Here is a 7,186-nt window from a genome sequence, read left to right on the forward strand (position 1 = left end):
GGAGAATAGTAATGTGTATTGCCATCACTCCCTGACTTAATGAACTTGAACTGAATATTTTTAATGGCTCTTGGGACAGCAGCAAAAGATTTTCTGATCTCTGTAAACACCAAAGAAGTTTATGGGAGGTGGTTTCCATCAACTTAACAGCTGCTATAGTTAAAAACCAAACCTGCCATAATCTATTTTGTTAATTCTTTGTTTTTAAAGAAAAAGAGTAGTCCTTGTAGACAAAAACCTCATGTAGGTCACTAAGGTTGCAAGAAAATACTGTGTACATGCTGTCATAAAACCAAACAAAGCAAAACTATTCGGCCGTGAATAACATGTGGTTACCATTTATTTACAAGTTATCAAAACGAGCTAAACATTTTCCTAAACAGTTCACAGTCATTTTACAAAGAACACAGATTAGGAGAGGTAAATGCAGGATTTGCTGCTCTGGTGTCAGCAGTGTTGCTGAAGCTCTGCTCCCTGAGCCTGGGCATCAGGCAAGGTACAAAGGCTGATTGTATTTGCTGCTCACTGCACTGTCCACTGATCAGCAGATCCCACTGCAGCCACCCTTACATCTTAATAAAAAAGAAAGAAGTGCAATGAATTAATTCCCTCTTCATTTCATTCTTTATGAAAGAAGGGATTTAGAAAGAGGAGTGGGGACCATGGTTGACAACACATCATTTTTCTTAGTACACAAAGGACTTTAGACCAGCAATTGTAATTTCTCTGGGGATAAACAGGGAAAGGTTTTGCACGAAAGAACTGTTGGAAGTGATGTGCAGAAGGGGAATGTCTGGTTGCCTGTGGAGGCTGAAGGGAGGCCTTGCTTCAAAGCCAAGTTTCAAATATCATCTGTTTTCACTATAACACCATGTAACAAAACAAGTCTCAGTAAAATTTTCATATAAGTGGGGGAGAATTTAATTGCTTTGCTTTTTTTTTTCACTGTAATTCCTTCTCTGATTCAGAAAGATGTTTGAAGGAATTTTGTTTGCTTGGATCTTGAACATAAATAAATAACGTGCACTGCTCAGGAACAGATGAAGTGTTACAAATTGTAACTGAAAATATAAACATGTTGGGAATTTAGGAGTATGCATGTGAGAATGCATATGAGTGGATGCATTTTTTTTGGGACATGAAAGAGCTCATGTAATAAAAACTTTCAAAATTTGAGGATAAATACTCTGTCCATAACGAAGTTAAGCATCAACGAATGTTTTTTTTCTCCCCAGTTCACTGTGTTTTCATATGTAAGCTAGAGAGAAAAAGATCAAGCAAAAATATTAAGGGAAGACTGTCACTCAAGTGAACTTGCTATGCAAACCTAAAGTCAGAAATGCTGTCCATCCTCTATGGAAGCTGAGGTGCACAGAAGAAAGGACATGAAATGCGCTGGTGACAACTGCTTGCAACTGACAGATACAAAACCTGGAACAGATGAGCAAATGACTTCTGACTGAAATTACTTCCTTAGGAAGTTTCCTAAGGGCAGGGCACTCTTGGCAGGTGATCCCTGTGTGATAAGGAGTCTCCCACAACAAAGATACATACTGGAAAATGGCCAAAGTATGGCATTCAAAATGGCATGGCTGCTACCACAGTTGATTGTGTGACATTAATTGTGGCTCTAGCTTTACTGCGTGCTCAGTGTGTGAATGAAATGGTAGGTGAGCTGCCCAACAGAGACATAATAAAAACTAACACACACACAAAAACCATAGCCTCTTCTCAAAAAGGAAGCCCTTCCAGGGGAAGGTGGGGCTCACAGATTCTGAAGTCAAGTTTTTGGGTCAGCAGAGCCCCACTGTGTGTCATCTGGCAAAGCCTGCTCCTGACAGCGTGTCCATTACTTATCACGCTGTCCCAGCAAAGGCATCTGACAAAAGAATCCAGTGTCAAATACTTGGGCAAGATTGAGCAATTCAGTCCCCAGGAGAGGTGAGATTAGCAACACAGGGAGCAGCAGCCAGCTGGGGCCTGACAATGGGTAGCTGTGTTGGTGCTGCTGTGGCTGAGGCTCATTGCAACGCCGGGACATCCTGTGGAGAGTAACAGCATGTAATGGAGTGAAGGGATGGATGCCCAGGAGGGACAGGTCCTGGAAAAAACAGCTAGTGCAGGGTGGGCTGATACGGGTGACGATATAGACACAATAACTGAAATGGAAAAAAGCATCCCTAACAGCAGAAAGACAAGTTCAGTTATGCAACATACTCTGTTTATACGGCAAAAGGAAAGTTTGCACTCCCACCTGATTTCCTGAGGATTGCCTTACACAACGCCAGCACAGCATGGTCTCCTTGTGAGCACAATATAAATAATTCCCAAGGAGAACTATCCCATTGTTCCTGTCCTCTCTGCCAAGGCTTCAGTCACCACAAAAGCATGGCATCTCTCCTGATCCGAGCTGGTCACATTTTGAAATGTTTTCCGTAACTGTATACTTAGAGCAAGAAGTACAGGGAAATTAACAGAATTTGACTTCCTAGGGAGCTCAAGCATGTGCCTGACTGGCTTTGGTTTCTAAGATGCAAGTTCACTTGTGCATTTCCTACAGCAGTGCTACAGAACACACAGTCTTATGCTCATAAAATGTTACAGGCGACCCTGGAAAAGGGAAGCTCTGTTTACTACGCCTGAGGTTCTATCTGCTGGTCAGACCAGTGGCCACTGGTTATAACCTCACTGATGATGTGTGTTCACCACCAGTGTTGTGGTGTTCTTGATGCTCTTCATGTGGCTTGAATAAACAAAATCCAGGTGACCAAGCTGAGTTAGGGCTGTAACCAGAGAGGGTTAAAGGCTTCTGTTGAGAGGGCCCAGCCTCACAGGAAAAGCACGAATGGGGTACAGGGTAACACCTCTTTGTGGCATGGACTATTCAGGGTACAAGAAGGCTCCAGCCAGGGATACTTCAGCTCAAATGCTGTTACACCATCTCTCCTTTTTACCTGGCTATTTATTTTTATCAAAACTGCAAGAACCCCACTCTTTGGGATACCTTCCTCCCTATCCAAATGTGACTGAAACTAGCCAACAGGTTCTGAATGTTGAGGGAAACTAAGGACAGATCTGTGTATAAAGTGATGGGTTTTCCATAGTAAATCATGCTAATCTCTTTCCACAATTAAAATATGCAGAAATCATCACAGAGCTATTGTGTAAAATGGAAGAGCCCAAAAGACAGCTTGGTTACAAATATGGTAATAGGTCAGCTCAACAAGGGTTGAAGAGCAAGCAGGCTGAAGGTACAGCAACAAAGTCTCACATTTACAACAGAAGAGGAAGCAAATACAAAGGCCAAGAGGCAAGGAGAAGCTACAGTAGCAAAAATACTACTAATCAAGTCCCACCCATGATATTTTAACTGAATTCAGCTGTTTTGAAATTATCTTCTTGACATCTTCTGCCTGCTTTTGGGCAGGCAGGCAAGCTTCTAAGAGTTTCCTAAACCACAACAAACACATGATAAAGCATTATGAACCCTTTTTCACTGAATCAGGTTTTTACAAAAATATTGGCTGTCCCCTGAGGGAAAAGCAAATGACAAAACAGCTGAGGAAAAGACAACTCATTTTCTCTGTTCATTTCCCTCCCTGCTTCTGATCTACTTTAAAAGTAGGTGAACTGGAACCAGAAGACCAAAGGGTCATCTCAGCACACAGAAGTCTTCTTTTCCAAAGAGTTGTTGGGAAGTAATAAAGAGAAATCAATACTGCAAGATGTTCATTGTGAAAAATTTGGCTCTCACTGGGGAAGGAATCCCCATGTCCTGGATTGTGCTATAGGAAATCACACCAGGATTATGCAATCTGCTGGAAGCATGGAGTCAACTGAACACTAGAGATTGTTTGCTCGAAAGCAAAAAGGGTAATCACAGTTCTTAGGAGAGCTATTATTCAAAATGGGCCTCGGAAGTTTATTTCCACTGTCCAATTGTTCACAGCAGGTTGGTTCACTTACCACTTCTCACCACTACAAGTGACTTAAAGGATAAGATTTATCAAACATTTGATGGCAATCACCTACAAAAAGAACTGTTCATATAAGTTACTTTCAGATCCTTTTGTTCTGCCTTGTATTTTCAGCACTCGGGACACATGCTCTTTCCAGCAAAAGACTAGCCTAGCATTTACTTTACTACAACTTCTGATTCTACAGACCAGGGCAGGAGGCCATAATGAAACCCAGGAAGGGATTTCTAGTACATAATCTAGAACATACAGGAGTTTGAGAGGCAAAGAGTGTACTACCTAAATCAGAGAATACTATTATTTACCATTTCATTCCTTCAGGGAGAGGGCACCAGTTTTGAAGTCTGAAGCAAAGAAAATCAACTGTCTGCAAATGTGAATGTTTATTCAGAATTTTCCTTTCCACCCATTAACCTGAAAATGGGAAATATATTGAATGAGAAAATAATCCATTAGTTCAAGGTCAAGACACAGCCCTAAATTTTTTTCCTTAAAAAAAAAAAGAGCAAAAAAACCCAGAGCACTTTGTGCTGCATCTGTCCTTGCCCAATGATGTGCATTTTAATTTATAGCTATTCAGACTTGTTCCTTCAGAATGTGACACATCCTATGCTAAGCTTGTTTCTGTCACTCATTTTTTGTATGGCATGAGGAATAATATCTTAATTTCATTCTTTGTTACCCTCATAATGAACAAGCCCAAGGAACTCCCTAAAAACAATATTGTATTAGCAAAGTTAGTGAGTCAAACACTAAGCAGGAATACCCACAGCTGATCAAATTAATGAAATTATTTTTGGAAGCACCAACAAACTTGTAATTTAGTACTGAACATCAGTCTCTGCTCGTGGCTGGAGTGAAGTCTTGGTGGCAGGAAAAGGGACTGCAGGAACACTGTGGTGCTCCTCACATCTTCCCTTAAGGCGCTCAGTATTGACTTTTAGCAGACAGAACTGCACAGTTAAGCAAGCCAGGGGCCCCAGTTAATGTTGCTGTTTTTGTTTTGCCTACAAAGTGCCCTGAACGGAGACACCATCACATGAAGCATCAGAAGAGTAACACCCTGGACACTAGTGCAGGCACTTTAGACAACAGGATGTCAAATTTTCAGAAAAGTAACAAAATACATGTCCTGTTCTGCAGACAAATTAATTGTGAGACTGTTACCTCAGATTGGCTTTTCAGAGAGAAAACTGCATCTCCAGACAGACTGAGACCATGATGAACTTAAGTTTCTTGCTATGTAACACTAAGGAAAGCCAGACTGACCTGATACACACAGCTCAAAGTGCTGATCTTAGTGATATTCTCTTTTTCCAAGTACAGGCTATAGTTTGTTATATTTTTTTTTTTCATAGAACGTCAAACTGTACACTTACTCACTGGTGTAAATAACACACACTGGAAAGAAAAACAAGAGAGAGGAAGAGGCTCAGCTTGGAACAAGAACCATCAATTTTCATTTCAAATGTAGCTGAACAGAAGACTTGAGAGGGAACAGATTAATGATTACAACTGCTAAACCAGGACTTCACTACAAAGTTATCATCATGTCCAGATGTTGTCTTTGCCTTTGACAGCCTTTTGAGGTTTTCTTACAAAAATACAGACATGCATCTAGTCTAAGGGCATCCACATGCATTTAAAATGCCTGTAATACCATTTAGAAACTGACCTTTATGCATTCTGCACTCCCACTCACCTGCAAAATAATGAATATGGTGATGGGGTTAAAAAAGTTTGTTTAAACAAACAATATATAGTTTACTACTAGTACATAATTAGTACTAAGATGCATTCAGTGGTTATCCCAGCAATGCTCTGCAGTAGTTTTCATGTCTACAAGTTATAATACTGTCCCCAGATGACGAGTTTAAATCCATGCAAAATTAGGGCATATTAGATGTGTATTACTGACACTTTTTCATGTGTACCGTATCTTCTAAAAGTTCATTGCTGTTGGAAACTTTTAAAAATAAAAGTCTCTTAAAAATGGACTTTTTCCCTTGAAAGTATTACATATATCTGATTACTATGCTGCCAAGCTGAAATGCTCCCTCAATCTTCTATTCCAAAACAGACAGCAAATAACGAGCACCTTGGAATATTCTCCACTTATAGTATTTAGCTTGCGGTTAAGGACTTTCCAGCTTTCTGGGCTAGCACCACATTTCTAGAAAACTGCTGCAGATCAAGGAGGACCAGCACAGCTGACATAATTCAGTCTCAAACCAACCTTCCCATACTTAACAGCTCCATGTGTCAGCGTGCGTCCTAAGCTGAAACATCTCAGATTGAATTTGGCTGAAGAGCAAAGGGATGTGTTTAGGCACAGAAGAGCCTAAAGTGGTCAGAGGCTCCAAAAGCAGTGGAAGCACTATGGCTGCTGAGACAATGAATGAAAAAAGGGATGGTCTTATCCTTTTTTCCCCCCAGTTCCTCACAACTGAGACTTTCATATTTTTTCTGTGCAGTGTGTCATCACTCAACTGGGAGAGGAGACAAAGTGGCAAGATTTTTCTTAATGTTTCTGAAAGTTTACCAGCGTTGCACTACTCCAAAACTTCTACCCTGAAAAAATAATCCAATTCTTAAGCAGTTAAATTCACAATCCCTATTAATGAAAGTTAGTCTGTGACATATATAATTACTGATTAATTATTCCTTATTTTAACAAGTGTCTGTAGGCCAGAGGCTTTCTTTTTCACTCCACATAACAGTGTATCTGCAGTGGTGTAAAAGACAATTGATTTTAGGGTTTTTTTTCAAACTAAAATTTTTTTACATGAAAAGTTTCTTCAGAATGTTAAACAACAGAAGCTATACCTTCTTAAATGTCTTTTGGTAACCTTGTTTATTTCTTTAGAAAAATAATTAACTACTATGTCTCAATTCAACTCTTTAAGCTACTTCCCTACATAGGTTCATGTCAGTTCAAAAGTATCAAACATGTAATACTCATTAATTTCAGCCTTCCTTAAATCTGCTTCTTAGAACAGTGGCTATGGGATATTCAGTTCTCCTGAAGTCAGAGTGCCACCATGGGTTAACTTTAATGTCAAAACCCCATTTCCAAAACTCTCTCCTTAGGCTAGCATCTTGATACACCTTCAGCAAAGTTGGTTGTGGAGAAACAGATTGCAGAGACTTTGGGAGAATTTTCGTTGTCTTGTTTAGAATAAGATACAGGAATGAAATGAAACCACAAC

The sequence above is a fragment of the Cyanistes caeruleus genome, chromosome 4, assembly GCF_971803275.1.
Source record: "Cyanistes caeruleus chromosome 4, bCyaCae1.hap1.1, whole genome shotgun sequence".
In the NCBI taxonomy this organism is placed as follows: domain Eukaryota; kingdom Metazoa; phylum Chordata; class Aves; order Passeriformes; family Paridae; genus Cyanistes; species Cyanistes caeruleus.